Here is a 21,272-nt window from a genome sequence, read left to right as displayed (position 1 = left end):
CTCATTGCACTCTGTGAACACATTTTGGAGCACTGCTATACTACATAGATAATAGTTTACCCAGTAGTTCACACTCTCCCCCAGTACATCCAGTGGGTTTTGACAGGATATATAAAGTCCAGCATCTGACCCTGCAATATCATTTAGGACAACTCAAAGTCCCAAAAATGCTCCCACATCACATCTCTTCTTCCCTCTCCCTGCCCTCAGCAACTACTGTGGCCACTTTCTCCACCTCAGTGCTACAATTTCTTCTGTTACTAATCACAAGAGTTTTATAGTAGAATATCAGTAAGTTCACTCTAATCCATATTTTATTCCTCTATTCTGTGGACTGTGGGATGGTGATATACAGTCCACCTCTGGATCAAGAGGGGGCTTATACTCCATATGGATGATGGATGCAATTCCTCTGCTTGCAGTTGTAGGCACTCTTCATTCCCTGGTGTGGTGGTTGACCATCTTCACCTCCTTGTTAACTGACCTGGGTAAGTCCAATGAACCAGAGAGTAGGAGTTTCAACTCTGCTGAGGGTTAGGGCCCATTATGCTGGGCAATTTTAAAGACATAGGATAAGTTGAACCAAATTTCAAAAAGCTGAGAAAAAAAGAACAGGCAAGATAAAGAACTTGGTCATCAGAGTAATTTCACCAACATATCTGATGCCTAGATATCAGCAAAAAATTATAAGCCATGTTAGGAAATAGAAAGAGATGGTCCAGTGAAAGGAACAAACCAAATATACTGAAGAGATTCAGGATTTAAGACAATTAATCACGGGAAATGGACTTGGCCCAGTGGTTAGGGCATCCGTCTACCACATGGGAGGTCTGCGGTTCAAACCCTGGGCCTCCTTGACCCATGTGTAACTGGCCCATGTGCAGTGCTGATGTGTGCAAGGAGTGCCGTGCCATGCTGGGGTGTCCCCTGCGTAGGGGAGCCCCATGCGCAAGGAGTGTGCCCCATAAGGAGAGCTGCCCAGCATGAAAGAAAGTGCAGTCTGCCTAAGCATGGCGCCGCCCACACGGAGAGCTGACACAACAAGATGACGCAACAAAAAGAGACACAGATTCCCATGCTGCTAATAACAACAGAAGCCGACAAAGAAACAAGATGCAGCAAATTGACACAGAGAACAGACAACCGGGGTGGGGAGGAGGGGAGAGAAATAAATAAATAAATCTTTTTAAAAAAAGACAATTAATCAGTGATAATCAAATAACTCTCCTAAATCAATTTAAAGAATTACAAGAATATATGACTAATGAGATAAAAGATATTAAGAAGACACTGGATGAGCATAAAGAACAATTGGAAAGTCTGCAAAGAAAAGTAACTGACCTTATGGGAATGAAAGACACAGTGGATGAGATTAAAAATACTTAGAGACACTTAAGAATGCATTTGAACTGCTTGAAGACAGACTTAGTGATTTTGAAGACAGAACATATGAACTGGAAAAGACAGGAGAACAGAAAAAGAAGATAACGAACAAATGGAACAGGGTCTAGGGAATTGAATGACAATGCGAAACACAAAAGCATATATATTATTGGCATCCCTGAAGAAGAAGAAAATGGAAAAGGGGCAGAAAGAATATTTGAGGAAATAATGACTGAAAACTTCCATACCCTTTTGAAAGACATAAATATCAATATCCAAGGACAATGGGCCCCAAACAGAATAAATATGAATAGAGCTACCCCACGACCCCTACTATTCAATATGACAAATATTAGAGATAAAGAGAAGATTTTTGAAAGCAGCAAGAGAAAAGCAAAGCATCACATACAAGAGAAACTTGATAAGATTAAGTATTGATCTATCATTAGAAACCATGGAGGATAGAATGAAGTGGTATGATGTATTTAAGGTATTGAAAAAGAAAAACTGCCAGTCAAGAATTCTGTGTCTTGCAAAGCTGCCATTCAGAAATGAAGGGGAGTTCAAAGTCTTCACAGACAAACAAAAGCTGATAGAATATGTTACCAAAAAGATCAGAATTACAAGAGATACTAAAGAGAGTGCTGCAACCTGAAAGGAAAAAACAAGGACAAGAGACTTAGAGAAGAATGTAGAAATGCAGAATATTAGGAAGGGTAAAAAGATAGACAATGGTACAGTATGACAACAGAAAGCCAAAGGTCAAAATGGATGAAGTAGGTAATGCCTTTACAGTTATAACATTGAATGTTGATGGATTGAACTCCCCAGTCAAAAGATACAGACTGATAGAATAGATTAAAAAATATGAGCCATCTATATATTGTCTATAAAAGACTCATCTCAGACATAAGGGCACAACCAGGTTAAAAGTAAAAGCTTGCAAAGAGATATTGCAAATAGTAACCAAAAAAAAAAAGAGCAGGAGTAGTAATACTAATCTCAGACAAAATAGATTTTAAATGCAAAATCATTATAAGGAATTAAGAAGGTAATTATATATCAATAAAAGGGGCAATTCAACAAGAAGAAATAACTATTCTATATATTTATGTACCTAACCTCAGTGCCCTAAGATACATGAAGAACACACTGGCAAAGCTGAAGGGAGAAATAGATGTCTCTACAAGTAATAGTTGGACACTTCAATACAGCACTCTCAGTATTGGATAGAACATCTGGACAGAAGATAAATAAAGAAACAAAGAACTTGAATAAAATGATAAATGAACTAGACCTAACAGACATCTATAGAACATTGCAACCCAAAAGAGCAGGATATACGTTCTTCTCAAGTGCTCATGGATCCTTCTCCAAGGCAGATCATATGTTGAGTCACAAGACAAGTCTCAATAAATTTAAAAAGATTGAAATTATACAAACTCTTCTCTGATCAGAATGGAATGAATCTGGAAATCAATAATGGAAAGAAAAAGGAAAAATTCATAAATATATGGGATCAAACAACACCTTCTTAAACAATATGTGGGTGAAAGAAGAAAATGCAAGAGAATTCAGTACATACCTTGAGACAAATGAAAACAATAACACAACATATCAAAACCTATGGGACACTGCAAAGGCAATGTTGAGAGGGAAATTTATAGCCCATAATGCTTACATTAAAAAAGAAGAAAGGGCTAAAGTTGATGATCTAACTGCATACCTGGAAGAACCAGAAAAAGAACAGCAAACTAATTCCAAACCAAAGGAAAGAAATAGTAAAGATCAGAGCAGAAATAAATGAAATTGAGAATAATGAAACAATAGAATCAACAAAACCAAAATGTGTTTGAGAAGATCAACAAAATGACAAATTTTAGCTAACTGACAAAGAAAAAAGGGAGAAGACACAAATAAATAAAATCAGAAATGAGAAAGGAACATTGACACTGACCCCATAGAAATAAGAGAGAATATAAGAGGATACTATAAACAATTATATGCCAAAAAATAGAAAATGTAGATGAGACGGGCAGATTCCTGGAAACACATGAACCACCTACAGTGATCCTAGAAGAAATAGAAAACCTCAACAAACCAATCACAAGTGAAGAGATTGAAACAGTCATCAAAAACCTCCCAAAGATGAAAAACCTGAGACCGGATGGCTTCACAGGTGAATTTTACCAAACATTCAAAGATGAACTAATACCAATCTTGCTCAAGCTTTTCCAAAAAAAATTGAACAGGAAAGAATGCTACCAAACTCATTCCATGAAGTCAAAATCTTGCTAATACCAAAACCAGATAAAGATACTATAAAAAAAGAAAATTACAGACCAATATCTCTAATGAATATAGATGCAAAAATCTTCAACAAAACACTTGCAAACAGAGTCCAAAAGCACATTAAAAGAATTATACACCATGATCAAGTGGGTTTTATTCCAGGTATGCAAGGGTGATTCAACACAAGAAAATCAATTAGTGTAATAAACCACATTGATACATTGAAGAAGAAAGAGCACATGATTCTCTCAGTTGATGCAGAAAAGGCATTTGACAAAATACCACACTCTTTCTTGATAATAACATACCCAAAGATAGGACTAAAAGGAAACTTTCTCAATATAGTAAAGTTCATATATGAAAAACCTATGGCTAGCATTGTACTCAATGGTGAAAGACTTAAAGTTTTCCCACTGAAATCAGGAATAAGATAAGGAGGCCCACTGTCACATTATTATTCAATATTGTGCTAGAAATTCTGGCTAGAGCAATTAGTCTAGACAAAGAAATTAAAGGCACCCAAATAGGAAAAGTTGAAGTAAAACTCTCACTATTCACTGATGTCATGATCCTATATCTAGAAAACCCTCAAAAACCCAAAACAAAGCTACTAGAATTAATAGAAGAATTCAGCAAAGTGGCAGGATACAAGGTTAATATGCAAAAATCAGTAGCATTTCTACATACTACTGATGAGCAATCTGAGGAGGAAGTGAGAAAATATTTCATTTATAAAAGTGACTAAAACAATCAAATATTTAGAAATATCCTTAACCAAGGACATAAAGGACCTGTATTCAGAAAACTATGAAACATTGCTAAAAGAAAGCAAAGAAGAATTATAATGGAAGGACATTCCATGTTCATGGATTGAAAGACTAAATGTCATTAAGATATCAATTCTACCCAAACTAATTTACAAATTCACAAAATCCCAATAAAAAACCCAACAGCCCTTTTTGCAGAAAAAGAAACCCAACAATACCAAATTTATTTGGAAAGGTAAGGGACCCTGAAGAGCAAAAAATGTCTTAAAAAAGAAGAATGAAGTTGGAGGACGCCACTTCCTGACTTTAAAGCATATTAATTAGCTACAGTGATAAAAACAGCATGGTACTGGCATAAGGACAGACAGATTGACTAATGGAACCAAATTGAGAACTCAAAAATAGACCCTTACATCTATAGTCAAGTGATTTTTTAACAAGGTTGTTAAGCCCACCCAACTGGTCCAGAACAGTCTATTCAACAAACAGTCCTGGGAAAACTTGGTAGTCATATCCAAAAGAAAGTAAACCTCTATCTCACACCTTATACAAAAATTAACTCAAGATGGATCAAGGACTTAAATATAAAAACAACTACCATAAAACCCCTGGAAGAAAACATAGGAAAGCATCTTCAAGATCTTGTGGTAGGTGGTAGTTTCTTAAACCTTATGCCCAAAGGACAAGCAACAAAAGAAAAAAATAGATAAACGGGACCTCTTCAAAATTCAACACTTTTGTACCTCAAAGGACTTTGTCAAAAGGGTAAAAAGACAACCACCTCAATGGGAGAAAATATTTGGCAATCACATACGTGATAAGGGTTTAATATCCATGATATATAAGAAATTATACAACTCAACAATAAAAAGACAATGTACCCAATTTAAAAATGGGCAAAAGACTTGAAAGACAACTGTCCAAAAAAGAAATACAAATGGTGAATAAACACATGGTAAAATGTTCAACATCACTAGTGATTAGGGAAATGCAAATCAAAACTACAATGAGCTATCATTTTACACCTATTAGACTGGCCATAATTAAAAAGTCTGAAAACTAAATGTTGGAGAGGGTGTGGAGAGAAAGAGATGCTTATTCACTATTGGTGGGAATGTAGAATTGTACAGCCACTGTGGAGGAATGTTTGGCAGTTCCTAAGAAAGTTGAATATAGACTTGCCATGTGACCCAGGAATAACATTGCTAGGTATATACCCAGAACTGAGAGCAGTGACACGAATAGATAACGGCACACTGATGTTCATAGCAGTGTTATTCATGGTTGCCAAAAGTTGGAAACAACCCAGTTGTCCATCAACTGATAAATGGATAAACAAATTGTGGAGTATACACGTGATGGAATATTATGCAGTGGTAAGAAGAAATGAAATTGTGAAACATATGACAACATGGATGAACCTGGAGGACATTATGCTGAATGAAGGAAGCCAGACACCCAAAGGACAAATACTGTATGATTTCCCTATTATGAACTACATATATTATATGAAATACATATATTATGTGAAATATGAATATGGGTAGAATTGCATATATAAGACCATTTTTCTTTGAAGCTAAACAAATGTAAGTTAATAGTACAAAATGTTAATACCAGACAAAAAAATCATACAAAGTGAAGGAGACTAGACACAGAGTACTAATTATTGTATGATTCCATTTATATTAAACGTAAACATAAATCAATTTGTAAAGATGAAATGAGATTAGCGGCTATATATGTCTGAGGAAGGAATGCTAAGGGGTGTGGAGTCTATCTTTTTGGAGTAATGAAATTGCTGTAAAATTTTTGAAATGATGAATGTACTACATTGTGATTATACTAAAAGCCATTGATTATACACTTTGGATCCAATAGCAAGAAACAGCAGCTATGTACAGTGGGGGCAAGCATAGAGAGATCAAGAGGTGAGGGAATTATCTTTTTGTTTGTTTTTTATTATCATATTGAAATAATGAAAATGCGCTAATAATGATTGAAATATGAATGCACAACTATGTGATTATAGCAAATACCATTGATTGTACACTTTGGATGAATTGTATGCTTTATTAATATGTATCAATAAACTTGATTTGTTTTAAAAAAATATCTCTAGGCATTTCCAAATGTCCCCTGGTCAGAGCATAATTGCCACCTGTTGAGAGCCACTGTTTTAAGTAAGTGTGATAAAATGAAAAGTATGATTATATTTGTCTTGTGAAGCATGCCCATTCCACACTGGTAAAAAGGGAATGCACTTTGTAGACCTATTGACACCAGCAAATATCTTCAGTGCTGTACTGATAGAAGGCAGTATTAAGAACCCCAAAACAAAAAGAGTCACCCCTGTGCAGGCAGGGTGAGATTTGGGGAAAGGGATCAATAATACTAGTCACTGAGAAAAGATAAACTAGAACATAGCTGAAACTTTAGCCGTCTCTGGTGAAGACTTTCTACCAGGTTCCCAATGAAGAACAAATGGACATTTATATCAGTTCCCAAATGAACATTCTTTATAATTTTTTATGTCAAAGTTATTCCCATGCCATGTATATTGAGTTTTCATTCTAGAACATCTATATTATCAAGAAATAGCTTGTCCTAGTTTAAGTCCTTGCTGAGCCACTGCTTTCACTCGTGAGCGGAGCCTCCTTGCTATTAGAGTTGTGTATCTGGTGCTCGGGCTTCCCAGAGCAAAACCGAATGAGCAGTGAGCAGCCTCTTGGAGTGTGATTCCACTCTGCGTTTCTGTCTGGGCTAAGAATCAAGGGAAAGGAGTTAACATATCCATCCCCCTCTCCACCCATTTCTCAGGCCTCCCTTTTGTGACTTATTTCCCCCTTTCAGGCTGCCCGTGGTATCTATTAGAGAATCTCAATCCCAAATTCATGTGACCCTGGAACTTGAGAATGTAACCTTATTTGGAAATAGGGTCTTTGCAGATGTAATTAGTTAAGATGAGGTCCTACTGGATTAGGGTGGGCCCTAAATCCCATGATTGGTGTCCTTATAAGAAGAGGGAGATTCAGACACAGACACACAGACTGAGAGGAAAGACGGCCATGAGAAGATGGAGGCAGAGAGCGGCGTAATGCTGCCAAAGTCAAGGAACGCCTGGAGCCACTGGACACTGCAAGAGGCAGGGGAAGGTATGCTCCTAGAGGCTTGGAAGGGTCCTGCCAACAGCTTGATTTCAGATTTCTGGCCTCTAGAACTGTGAGAGAGTGAACTTGGGTTGTTTTAAGCCAATCAGTTTATGGTACTTACAGGGCAGCCTTAGGCGACCAAGACTGGGCCCAGTGGGTGGCATCCGCAGGGTTCCCAGGGCCCCATTCCTGTAGGGGTGCTCGGCCCAGCCCTCCCTGGTCCCTGTCCTGAGCTCTGACACCCACTTCTCGCAGAATGTCCTCCCCAAAGTTCATTCTCCCAAGGCCATCCTTTTCTCACCCAGGAGTTACAGATTTCTAGCTGCACTATCATTTCTTTGCTGAATTATTAACACAGGGTTGGAGGTTGGGATTAGACCTTAAAAACTATCCAGTCCAATATCCTCTTCCCCCGAATATGTGTAAACCGAGGCCCAGAGAGGGGATGTGACAGGCCTAAGGGAACCCAGCTACAGAGGACCAGACAGAGGACTGAGGGTGAAACACCAGGAGCACCAGCCGTTAAAGGGCAAGTGGAGAAGAAAGAGGGTTGGATGTGCCTCAGAAAGCCAGTGGTGAGCAGCAATGGGGAAGTGGAGGGAGGAGAGAAGGCCAGAGGAAAGGGAGTGGCTGAGAGGCAGTGCTGTGACAGGGGAGAGCCTTCCTTCCTCGGATCTTAAAATGCTAATGTCCTCTGTGGGAAAAGCCAGCCTACAGGGGTAAGTGGGATGAGGGGGGAAATCTGGAGCTTGGCCAGGAAGGGAGGCTTTCTGTCTGCACTTACCTGTGCGAATGTTCCTGGTACCTGGAGTACTCAGTGGGATTCCCAGTAAACAACAAGAAAAGCTGACGGGTGAGATTGTTAACAGCTGTCCTTGATTGCAGAGACTCCTGGGGGACTGTAGGATTTCTTCAGGGTGGAGGGGTGAGGGGAGAGAGAGGATGAGGCGAAGCAGGGAGAGGTGACTTCGAGAACTGTATCCCATTTCTTTTGGTGGAGCAGAATGAACTGTGGGTTCTGTTAGGGGAATGTGTGCTTTGGCAATATAATTTAAAATGGCTTTCCTCAAACTTCATTTGAGGAATTGATGAAATGGACTACCTGCTAGTTACATATTGAGGGGTGATTTTTCTGCCTGAGGGTGTTTTAGTCTCAGGGGAAAAGGATGCTGTTCCTGCAAATCTCAAATATTACATGCATCTGATAACGCAGGGAGAAAGCTTTTTTTTCCTCCAGAGACAAACACAAATAGCTCCAGTGTCTTTTACCTCTTGTTTAAAGCCACCTCATAAAGCATTAGCACAAACAAATTCTAAGATGAATTGTGTAGGGCTATACAGTTTATTCGTGTGCAAATATACATATTGCATTTCTACTACACATGTAGTTTTACCTATACTTCGAAGAGCACTTTAGAACACTCAATATAGATTCATTCAGTCGACTATAATAAACTCAGACAAATAAGAAACCCATATGTTAGAAAGTTAAAAAAAAACAGTGAATAGAAAAATCTCAATATTTCTACTAAAACCCTGGAAAGTTAGCCTTTTGATAAAGGAATCCAGAAATCCTACTCATTGCTGTTTCTTCTCTCTAAACCATATGGTAGGCATCCGTTTCCTAGGGCTGCTATAGCAAAGCACCATAAACTAGGGGGCTTAAAACAACCCAGATTTCTTGTCTCACAGTCCAAACCATGGTGTCAGCAGGGCCACGCGCCTTCTGGAATCTGTAGATGAGAACCCTCCTTGCCTCTCTTGTCTTTGGAATTTGCTGGCCCTCCTTGGTGTCCTCCTTGTTTCGTAGGTGCCTCACTCCTGTCTCTGCTTCGTCTTCCATATGGCCATCTTCTCCCTGTGTCTTCTCCTCTTGTCATAAAGACACCAGCCACACTGGATTTAGAGCCTGGCCTAATCCAGTTGAACCACCTCTTAGCTCGAATACAGGTACCACAACACTGTATCTCAAACAGGCCACATTATGAGGTAGTGAGGGTTGGAACCTTGATGTATCTTTTGGGAGGATATAATTCAATCCATAACAGCAGGTCTCAGAATTCAAGTTACAAAGGCATAATAAAACTTGCATTTTTTTTTCTTTTTCATACAAAATGGTAAATTTTATGCTGTCAGAGTGGTACATCTGATGTTCTTCTCATGGCAGAGAATTCTCAACTATTCCATGTAACCTATCTGCCATTTCCTCACTAAAGATAATTAAGTTGCCTAATTCCATCTCCACTTCAGTTACTACCCCCGAGCGAGCCTAGTTTTTTCCTTCATATTTTCTACATGGTCTTCCCTTTGAAAGACCTTAAGCTGGGAGTCAGGATCCCACAAATATCCCCAAAATGGGTGCAGTAGGGGCGAGTCTGTGAAGGTTTGTAGGCCTACCTGACCCAAACTGACCAGGCAACTTCATAACCAAGAGGCTGTCGTGTTTACATATTCAGAATTGCACATAAGGTGGATTTAGAAAATGTACTTTTAATTACGGACATGGTTTTTTCCCCTGCTATTATCTCCAGCCCCTAGGAGAGCAGAGAGCACGCATTTACTAAGTATGTCTTGAGTAAACAAGAGGAAGAAAATTCTGCTGCCTCAAAGAGATAAACATTTTCAAAGAAACAAATACTTGGTTTAGGCTAGGTGACTTTGTCAATTTTGTTCACGTTTCAAAGCAAAGTGTTCTATTATTTGACCAGAGAGAAGTAGAAATAACAACAGAATCAATCAAAGATCATGACTGTAATTGGGCAGGTAGGTGATTTGGCAGAAGTATCTGTCAATATTGATGAGCAGGATCGACCCAGATGATGTCAAGAATGCTGGGTGCCAAAGTGACTACTTATTCTTGTTGAGGGTTACAGGGTCTCAGATTGTCGCAGGGTTAGGGACACATGACTAAGTTACTATGTATGAGGCAGAAGAGGTGACATGGTAGAAAGATTGCCACAACATGGGTAGATGACCTGGGTTATGGACCACCAACATTTGACCCCATTTTTGATCCTAAATTCCAAAGGAGAGAAGGGAGGGTTTAAGGTTTCACCATCTCAAACCCTCTTACTGGTTACAGATCCTCCAAGTTGGAAGGCATTTTTTTGCAAAGACAAAATTACAATCACCTGAATTGTCACAAATAACAATATTATATATCTATGTACACCCGCGTGTGTGTGTGTTGGGGGCATGTGTATGTGTTGTGTATATCATTAATATAGAATTTATAACCTGTAACACCTACAATTAGCCTGTCACTAAAATTTAAAAAAAAAAAAGAAATCAATTCTTTTCTGAGCCAATGATTCAACATTCTTTCAATCAGTTTGAAAGCAAAGGGATGGCTAATATAAAGCCCTCTTCCTTTAGCAGACTCATTTAGGAATCCTTATTTCAGGAAAAAATAATAATGCAGCAAAAACAAAAGAACAACAAAGTATTGTCCACCTGGGTTATGAAATAAATACCCTAATTATCTGTTTCATTTGTCAGTGGACACTTGAAATAGCCTCACACGTTATTGGCAGTATTCCATGATACGAAGAAACTACTGCCCAGCTTAAAATTAGAAGACGAATTTTTTTCCAGACTAAATTTTGATTCAACAACTAGGGGCTAGTGCTTGTTTCAGAGCAGCCGTTGTGCTCTCAAGCACACCAAGTCAGAGTCTGTAATACAGGATTTGTCACAGAGCTAACTTGGATAGGCAGCTACCTGGGGAGTCCCTCTGCCTGTCAAGCCCAGCTCAGCAGCAGCTCTGCGTTAGGAGCTTCTTGCAGGCTTTTGTAAACCATAACAACAGTAAGGTCAGTGGTAGAACTGAGGCAATAGAGCTGGTTGCATTGCATCAGGCCCCTTTGGGCTCTCAGGAAACTTTGCACCTTGACAAGCTTCAAATGGTAATGAATGTGGCTGTTGAATAATGTGCCTAGCTTATTCACCATTTTGTCCCTGTCTCTAACACTCTCTCTCGCTTATAGTTAGTGTGCAACATATATTGGCTGAGTCAATGAATTCAGAGCTAAGTAAGTTGGTGGTAAGAAATGTGAAGGAAAGAAAAAAAGAAGAAGAAAGTGACAACAAAAGACGATCCCTTGCTCAAATAAATTTGCTTGCTGAGTATTAAAGTTAATAAGTTTCTTTTTCACCCTGGAACATCTCAAATCTTTAAAATGTATTATGAATGCTCAGAAGAAGGATTTAAGCAAAGCAGTTTCCCAGGTTTTTCGAGTGTAAAATCTTTTGTTCTTAAAAGTATGTATTAGCATCTTTCTCCAGTCCTTGGGCTAATGCATTTAAAAATCAGTATGACAGAATAAGCTAAAAAAATGTACTCAAATTGACTTTTGTTTGTTGTTTTTATGCGTTCACTTCTAAAAAATTTTTGTGCGCTGAGCCTCAATGACAACAGAGAACATAAAATTCCCTAAATATTTTAATGCATCTGTAATCTACTCTAATGATGTTTGTAGTAAAAATTTATTCTGTCAGCTCTGAAGTAATATAAACCCTGCTCTCCTGATGCTTAATTTGTCAAACAGTTGCAAAACCAAATTATGTAATAATGAAAAGCATATAAGCACAAAGGGGCCGTGGGTTTCTGATGTGCCTCTACTTCCAAAATATGTGAGGAGCTTATTGAATGCAGATTACTGGGCCTGACCTCTCCTCCAAGAATAGACCCTCAAATCTATGACCAATTGATATTTGACAAGGCTGCCAGTTCCACTCAACTGGGACAGAATAGTCCCCTCAAAAAATGATGGTAGGAGAACTGGATATTCAAATCCAAAGGAATAAAAGAGGACCACTATCTCATACCTTATACAAAAATTAACTCAGAATAAATCAAAGACCTAAATATAAAAGACTGGGCCATAAATCTCATAGAAGAAAATGTAGGAGAGCATCTTTAAGATCTTCTGGTAGGCATGGTTTCTTAGACTTTACATCCAAAGCACAAGCAATGAAAGAAAAAATAGATGACGGGGGCCTCCTCAAAATTAAAAACTTTTGTTCTTCAAAGGACTTTGTCAAGAAAATGAAAAGGCATCTACGCAATAGGAGAAAATATTTGGAAACCACATATCCAATAAGGGTTTAATATCCAGACTATATAAAGAAATCCTACAACTCAACAACAAAAAGACAAACAACTCAATTAAAAAATGGGCAAAAGACTTAACTATACATTTATCCAAAGAGGAAATACAAATGGCTAAAAACCACATGAAGAGGTGGTCAACATCACTAGCTATTAGGGCTATGCAAAACAAAACCACAATGAAATACCATTTCACACCTACTAGAATTGCCCAGTATTAAAAATAAACAGAAAATTGCAAGTGTTGGAGAGGATGTGGAGAAATAGGAACACTCATTCTCTACTGGAATGTAAAATGTGCAATTACGATGGAAGACAGTTTGGTGCTTCCTGAGAAAACTAAGTATAGAATTCCCATATGATCTGGCAATCCCGCCACTAGGTATATACCCAAGAATTGAAAGCAGGGCCACGAACAGACATTTGCACACTGATGTTCACGTGGCATTATTCACAATTTCCAAGAGAATGGAAGCAATCCAAATATCCATCAGCCAATGAATGGGTAAATAAAATGTAATATATACATAAAATGGAATATTATTCAGCTGTAAGAAGGAATGAAGTCCTGATACATGTGATAACATAGATGAACCTTGAGGACATTATGTTGAGAGAAGTAAGCCAGACAAGGACCAATATTCCATGATCTCACTAATATGAACTATTTATAAAAAGCAAACTCATAGAGAGTCTAAAATAGAGGCTGCCAGGAGACAGAATGGGCATAGAGAGTGGGAGCTGATGCTTAATTTGTGCAGAATTTCTAATTAGGTTGATTGTAAACATTTGGAAATGGTTAGAAGTGATGGTAGCACATTATTGTGAGTATAATCAACAGGGCTGGATTATGTGTGTGAATGTGGTTGAAAGGGGAAGTTTTGGGTCATTTATATTACTAGTAGGAAAGCTAGAGGATAAAACATGGGACTGTATAACCCAGTGAACCCTGTTGTGGACAATGACTATAGTAAATAGTAAAAATATAAGAATGTTCTTTCATGAACTATAACAAAAATATGTTACTTTTACAAGGTGTTAATAATGGGGTGGTATATGGGAAAATACACTGAATGAAACTATGGATTATAGTTAGTAATATTTTAATGTATTATCAGTTGTAACAAAGGAACCACACCAGTGCTAAGTGTTAACAATAGGGGGTTATATGGGAATGTTGTATTTGTAATATGACTTTTATGTAAGCTTACAACTTCTCTAATTAAAAAGCCTACAATAATGTTTAAAAATTATGCCAAGTGACAGAAACCAGACACAAAGTACTACATATGGTATGATTCCATTCGTATAAAATGTAAATATAAGTAAATCTCTAGAGACAGAATTAGATTAGTGGTTTTGTAAGTCTGGGAAGAATAGAGGGATTGAGAAATGATTGCTAAGGGGTATGGGGTTTTACTTTTTGGAGTAATGAAAATGTTCTAAAATTTATTGTGGTGATGAATGCACAACCTTGTGATTATACTGAGAACCACTGATTATACACTTTGGATGGATTGTATGGGGTGTGAATATATTTCAGTAAAACTGCTTAAAAAATACCCCATATGATTCTAAAGCAAGGAGTCAATGTACTGCAGTTCAAGTAATACTTTCATAAGCTCATCACAATATATCATTACATTGGTCAAATGTATCCTGTTTTCTTAATCCAAGGTTTCCCTTTTTTGCCAGTTCACATTTTTTAAGCACTTAGATCTCCTCAAGCTGTTGGAACAGGTTGTGGCACCCCTAGATTATGACATAGAGATTTATGCCCTTACAGGATACTGGGAGCTCCTGCAAGGAAAAAGGGTAAGAGAGGTCTAACTACTGTGCTTCGGGGCCCATTTTTACTAGCTACTCTTATTGGTGGACGCCTCCTGTGTCAGCAAGATTGCTTTGAAGACTGAGTTGCAAGCTGCAGGAATGGTGAGGAGGGAGAGGCTGCCACACAAGCAAGAGAGATGGGGCAAATCCCCATTGAGATGATACTCAGGTCCAGCATGTTGACAGGTGGGCAGAGAGGCTGGTGGGAGCAATAGCTTGGGGCTATGTGTTAGTTTGCTGGCCTGACAAAGCACCACAAACTGGGTAACTTAAAATAACAGAAATTGATTTTCACTCAGTTCTGGAGGCCAGGAGTCTAAAATCAAGGTGTAATCAGGGTCATGCTCCCTTTGAAGGTTCTAAGGAAGAGTGTCTTCCCTGCCATCCCCTGGCTTCTGGCAGTGGCCGGTAATCCCTTGGCATTCCTTGGTGCCTTGGTTTGCGAGAGATGCTACAACAAATACCTCACAATGGATTGGCTTTAAACGAAAAGCACTAATTGTCTCGTGGTTTTGGAGACTAGAAGCCCAAAGTCTAGATGTCAGCAAGGCTGCATTCCCCCACCATGGTTTTGATGATCTAGACTGAATCCAGTTACCATTACAGACCAAACAAAATTTATATAATCTTGCATGAAGCACAGCTTTGGAGTTCATCAAACTGCAGATTGCATATTGGCTCTGTCCTATATATTTACAAGTTGTGTGAACTTGGTTAAGTTATTTAACCCAACTGAACCTATTTCTCCATTTGCAAATAGGGATAAAGTACCTAAGGATAAATGATGATTGTCGTCATTGCTGTAAACTTTGAGTTGCTCAAGCACTTGGCAATTTTATATCCCCATGAGGTCAAATTATGTATTCCTGCACTTTCTAAACCTAATTTCACTACACAGGGAGGATTCTCTGACTTCCTAGCAGGAGTGAGAGAGGAGCTGGCTCAGGGTTAGCCGGAGTTCCAGGATCCAGCCTGTTAGGGGTTGAATTGGGTTTCCCCAAAAGACATGTTCAAGTCCTAACAGCTGGTCCCACGAATGACCTTATTTTTTCTCTCTCTCTCTTTATTTTTTTTTAAATGTTACTTAAAAAAAATATAAGAGGTCCCCACCCCCCTCACCCCACACCTCCCAAATCAACAACCTCTTTCATCATCACGGGACATTCATTGCATTTGGTGATTACATTTTGGAGCCCTGCTGCACCACATGGACAATGGTTTACATTGTAGTTTACACTCTCCCCCAGTCCACCTAGTGAGCCATGGCAGGATATACGTTGTCCAGCATCTGTCCCTGCACTACCACCCAGGACAACTCCAAGTCCTGAAACCGCCCCCACATCATATCTCTTCTTCCCTCTCCCTACCCTCAGCAGCTGCCATGGCCACTTTCTCCACATCAATGCTACAATTTCTTCCTTTACTAATCACACTAGTTCCATAGTAGAATATCAGTAAGCCCACTCTAATCCATACTCTATTCCTCCATTCTGTGGACCCTGGAATGACCATATTTGGATTAAGATGTGAGGGGTTAAAATGAGGCCAAACTGGAACAGGGCAGGTCCTGAACCAGTACGACTTGTTTCTTTATAAAAAGGAAGAGGAGATACAGGCAGACACAGAGAGTGTGTTATGTGAAAAAGGAGAAAAGAAAGAAGGCCGGGGGGAGATGGACCTGGGAGTGGAGTTGTGCTGCCTCAAACCAAGGGATACCAAGGATTCCTGACAACTGCTGGAAGCCAGGAGAGGCAGGGAACGCAGCCTCGTAAGAGACTTACTGGATGGAACGTGGGAGAGTGTGGGCTATGATGTGGACCATTGACCATGAGGTGCAGCGATGCCCAGAGATGTACTTACCAAATGCAATGGAAGTGTCATGATGATGGGAGAGAGTGTTGCTGTCGGGGGAGTGGGGGGTAGGGGCGGTGGGGTTGAATAGGACTTCATATTTTTTGAATGTAATATTTTTAAAAAAATGATTAAAAAAATGATCTATTACAAAATAATAAATAAATAAATACATAAATAAATAAATAAAAGAGACTTAGGAGGGAGCGTGGCCCTGCGACTCCTTCATTTCAGACTTCTAGCCTCCAGAACTGTGAGGCAGTGGACCTCTGTTGTTTGAAGTCTTCTCGTTTGTGGTACTTTGTTACAGTAGCCTTCAGAAACTAAGACTCAGAATAAGACAGGGTATGAGTGCGAACTGCAGGACACTTTGAGGGAATCCAGAATCTATATCCTAAGCAAGAACGAGCTCATCTAGCAAGAGAATCTCCCAAGCGTCAAGGTCAAGTGGGGAGCGAGGAGAGAAAGAATTGGATTCAAGCAAAGTTTGGAAACAGGGAGAAGACAAGGTAGGAAATTTTCTCCCAGGCAACTCTCCATCGTGAAAGGAGCCTTTCAGAAAGCTGGTGGGTGAGCCCTTAGTTGGTAAAGAAACTGCTAAGGGGAACTGTGGTAGTTGGGACAATGCCCAGTGGCATGAAAGTTATACTTATTGATCTTACTTTCATTACACTATGAGCTCTTGGTGACTGTGTCTCATTCAACTTTTTTTTTTTCACTTTTTAAAATTAATTTTTTAAAGATACTAAGATTACATAAATGTTACATAAAAAATATAGGGGATTCCGATATGCCCCACTCCCTACCCCTCCCACACTTTCCTACATTAACAACATTAACATTAGTGTGGCACATTTGTTGCAATTCTGAATCCCTAGAAGTCAGACAGTAAATGCTTACTGTGAATTGTTTCTAAGAAGCCCAGGGATGAGCCTAGCCTGTCCCATTCCTTTTGATTTCGAGGTTGTTTTTTAATCTCTAGGGTTCTTTAAGTCCAATTATAGGTTTCACTGAAAATGTTTTCCATATTTTAATCAGCCTGATCTTCCTTGTAATTATAACTCAAATTTATTTTATGTATTTAGAATAGTCATTGGATCATAATATATTTCCCACTTAAAAGTGTGTATATCATACAGCAACAGAAATCTAAGAGCATTCTGGAAACTGGTATGTCCACACTTTCTTATTTTACAAGGTATTATAAAGATCTGCAAGAATTAAAATGGAAAGGTTAATTTTCAATTCTTAGGTAAATTCTATACCATTAGTTTGACATGAACTTGAGAAAGTTAAAATTTAACTCAAGTAAGGGAGTGCAGTTTTGGACTGGAACAGAGCGTGCACAGGGAACTTCTTGTCACTCAATCTGGTGTACCACTTAGAGGCACAAGGGTGTGATATTGTCGATGGAAAATAAGAAAATTTTTGTTACTTAAAAGGAAAGGAACTTAGGAGACATTTCTTACAAACCCCATCATTGTCTCTTAATTTTCAAAGACAGTAATCAGGATAATTTAGGAATACTTACATAAAATTTTAAAGGACTGTATTAGATTACAGTCTCCTTTTCAAACAGCAACATACTTCAAAACCTGCAATTTCCTTAATCAGAGACTCCCCGCCCCCCACCCCCCACCCCCATTCTCCTAGCTGGGAGCAACACTTGGATGCAGAGGTTTAACTCTTGTTAAGCTGGACCCTCCAAGACAGAGTCTGTGATTAGGAATCCAAACTGGACCTGTCCATTCCTTGATATTGAAAGTGGGATGGACTTGGGCCTCGAGGTGGAAACCGAGGACAGGGTGAGTCTGTGGCTCTCTGGTGGACCTTTAGAATGCACAGAACTCTTTGAGTGATAGGTACCAAGTTAAATACTAAATTCAGATTTAGGAGGGATCTCATCTCTCTTTTATTCTTCTTGTCTTACTTTTTTCATCCTTCTTCATTTGAGAGTGATCTCATCACTGTTATCATTTTATTCACTGAAAATAGAATCTGCGCCAGATCTTCAACCTTTGCAAAGTATATCTCAGAACAATTAAATGCTATCTTTTGCTGAGTCTGCACAGGACTTTGTCTTCTGGAGCCACAACATTAATTCTGCTTTTCTTTGCTGTTGGTTGTAATAATAAATTTTAAAAATAATTCTAATTATCATTTATTTCATATCTGTTATCGTTTGTTCCAGGCATGGCACTAAATACTGCATATGCATTTTTTTCATGATGACAATCTCTTCTGTCATAATCACTCTAAATGTTGCAATTACTAACTCTGCTGCAACTCCAGAGACAAAGAGATTTACGTCCTTTTTCTTTTTTTCCAGTTCAGGAATTTTATGCTTTTTCGTTGACTTTTCTTTTTTTTTTTGTGATGACTACATTTAAGTAGTGATGGCTGAGTTGTTCTGATATTGCTGCTGTCAGTTCTAAGAGTCTTTGGTGGTACTTGTCACCTAAAGTTTCCTTCTCTTTAGACATTTTCTCAGGGAGTAGAACATCTTTCTGGAGACTGTTCAGTTTTGGCTTCTACTGATTTTCATCCGTTTAACGTTACTGGTACTATTTTGTATCTCTTGTTTAAAGGTACAGTCAAATGAAAAAAAAAAAGGTCATTTTTTTCAGAATTCCCAACTTTCTTATTCCTTCCAAACAAATTACTTTGTCTTTATGTCATGGCCAACTTTCATCTGTTGTTTTCAAACAAGAATAGTTCTAAGTAACTATAAAACAATTTGAATTTCCGTTAGCATACCTGGATTTAAAGATTGACAGGAATTGTCAGTCTTGCATGAAGGAGTTAGAATTGGGCAGTATTTTCTAAAATCTTATACTTTGTACTTTGCAGCAAGGTTCTGACCGTTATCAGACAGGTGGCTGAATATAGGACTGTCCATCTTCAACTCCTTTTCCTCCAGAAGCCCACGCCAAAAGTCCTAGCATTTTATATTGACAAAATGTGCTAAAGTCATGAAACACCAAGTCATAACCAAGATTTTGTTAGGAGACTTGCTTTATAAATGAAACCACTGTCTGTGTTCCAGTATTTTCTGATGCAGATTCCGTAGACGTTGCGCCAGGCAGGGTAGTTAACCAGCTCAGTGCCCTGAGGGCAGGTGAGCACTGGCTTCTGTGCAGTTATCTTCAAACACTGAGATACAGAAGTCACAGATCTGCCATCAGATCTCAGCTGCCTTTAGAGTGCATTTGATTTTTAACACAAACAAGCCTGTGTCTCTTCACTGCAGGAGGACTTATGTCTAGAATAATGGAAAGGTGAGTGGCAAGGACACGTGAGGCGACTGGCCTTAGGCTGGGAAGCTCTTGTCTTCTAAGCAATTTCAATTATCCATCTTCCAATTTCAGACACAGACTTCCCCTCAACCCCTACTCCCAGGATGGATGATCCCTCTGTTCTATATGAGCAGGTGGTTCCCAAGGCCCTAGGAAAGGAATCTAAGGCAATTGATTTGGAATCCTCACCTTATGTTGTTTTTTGTTGTTGTTGTTGTTTAATGTTTCCTATGTTAAATAACATTGATTTTCCTGGAATAATTCTGCGGCTAGGGCAATGTCTCATTTTTCAAGGTACTGAGAATTGGAGAAATAGTGAGGCAATCAACAAACAGCTATTGAACAGTTACTAAGTGTCAGGCTTTCAATTTCCGAGACATAATGGAATGTTACATCCACTAATGGAGTGAGAGGCCTGACAAATCGGGGCTATGAGTTGTGAATAGAACTGGAAGAGGAGTGGTGAAATGAAATGTGATAACACGCGAAAACACCGAGCATTAACATTAGATGTCAATACCAAGTACGAGCCCATTTCAGATCTTCAGTAGATGTTGGCCTAATGTAAATTTAAATATATTCAATGATGCACATATGGTATGGGCTATCTGCCCTGACATAGCCAACAGATGGAATGTTACAGGATTCTCAGTGCATGAGATGAGCCTTCCTCAACTCTGTTTTGGCATTATGACCCATGAAACACTGAGTCCAATGAATGATCCCTTCTAGAGAAGGTGGTGATGGACATACAACCCTTCACTGGTCCACTTGCCCTTCCCACCCTCAGGATGAGTCAGGCACCTCTCCTCTAGAGCCACCCTCCCTCCCCCTCCGGGACACTTGGATTTATCATACTTGAATATCATCACAGTTCACCATTCGAAACCCCCTGCTTGGTTTTAGACACTCAAGGATAAGAAATGTCTGCACGTGGCGTCTGCCACTGGGATCTGGCACATGGTGGGTAGCATCAAAGAAGTATTTGTTGGATGAATGAGCAAATGAATGAAACAGGTTTAAAGAGAAAAGTCTCTGGTGGCTGTCTGATTTTAAGCAGAGATCCACTGAAGCTGGTGATAATATTGCACTCAATCCTCTCTGCTGTAAATGTTCTTATCTGTTGTTTATCTATCTAAGAAAATTTTAGGAAATCCAAGATAGATAGATGGGTGTGAGGTCAAATGGAATTTCTCCTAATGAAAGGAATTTCAGGAGTGGAGGGTGAAGGAAGAGAAATCTAATATTCATGAAATGTCTGCTTTGTTAATGTCTGTGCTTAAAACTAATTCTTGCTTGTATAAAATAAAAACAATGAACAATCATGTCACCTAGATATAACCATGATAATATTTTGGTATATATCCTCTCTGTCTCTCTCACCTTTCTAGCTATCTTTTATCTATCTATCTATATTATTATACATAATACATTATAGATATATGTATATGTGTGTTTGTCACTTAGCATACATAGAAACTCTGAATAAAGTTTAACAAAATAATTTTAAAATATAAAGCTGAGTCTTCAAGGAAGAATTAACCTCTATCTCATTAAACAGTCTCAGAGAACAGAAAAATAGGAAAAACTT

This window comes from Dasypus novemcinctus, chromosome 8 (genome assembly GCF_030445035.2).
Source record: "Dasypus novemcinctus isolate mDasNov1 chromosome 8, mDasNov1.1.hap2, whole genome shotgun sequence".
NCBI classification, from domain to species: Eukaryota; Metazoa; Chordata; class Mammalia; order Cingulata; family Dasypodidae; genus Dasypus; species Dasypus novemcinctus.
Note: the sequence above shows the minus strand (reverse complement) of the source record.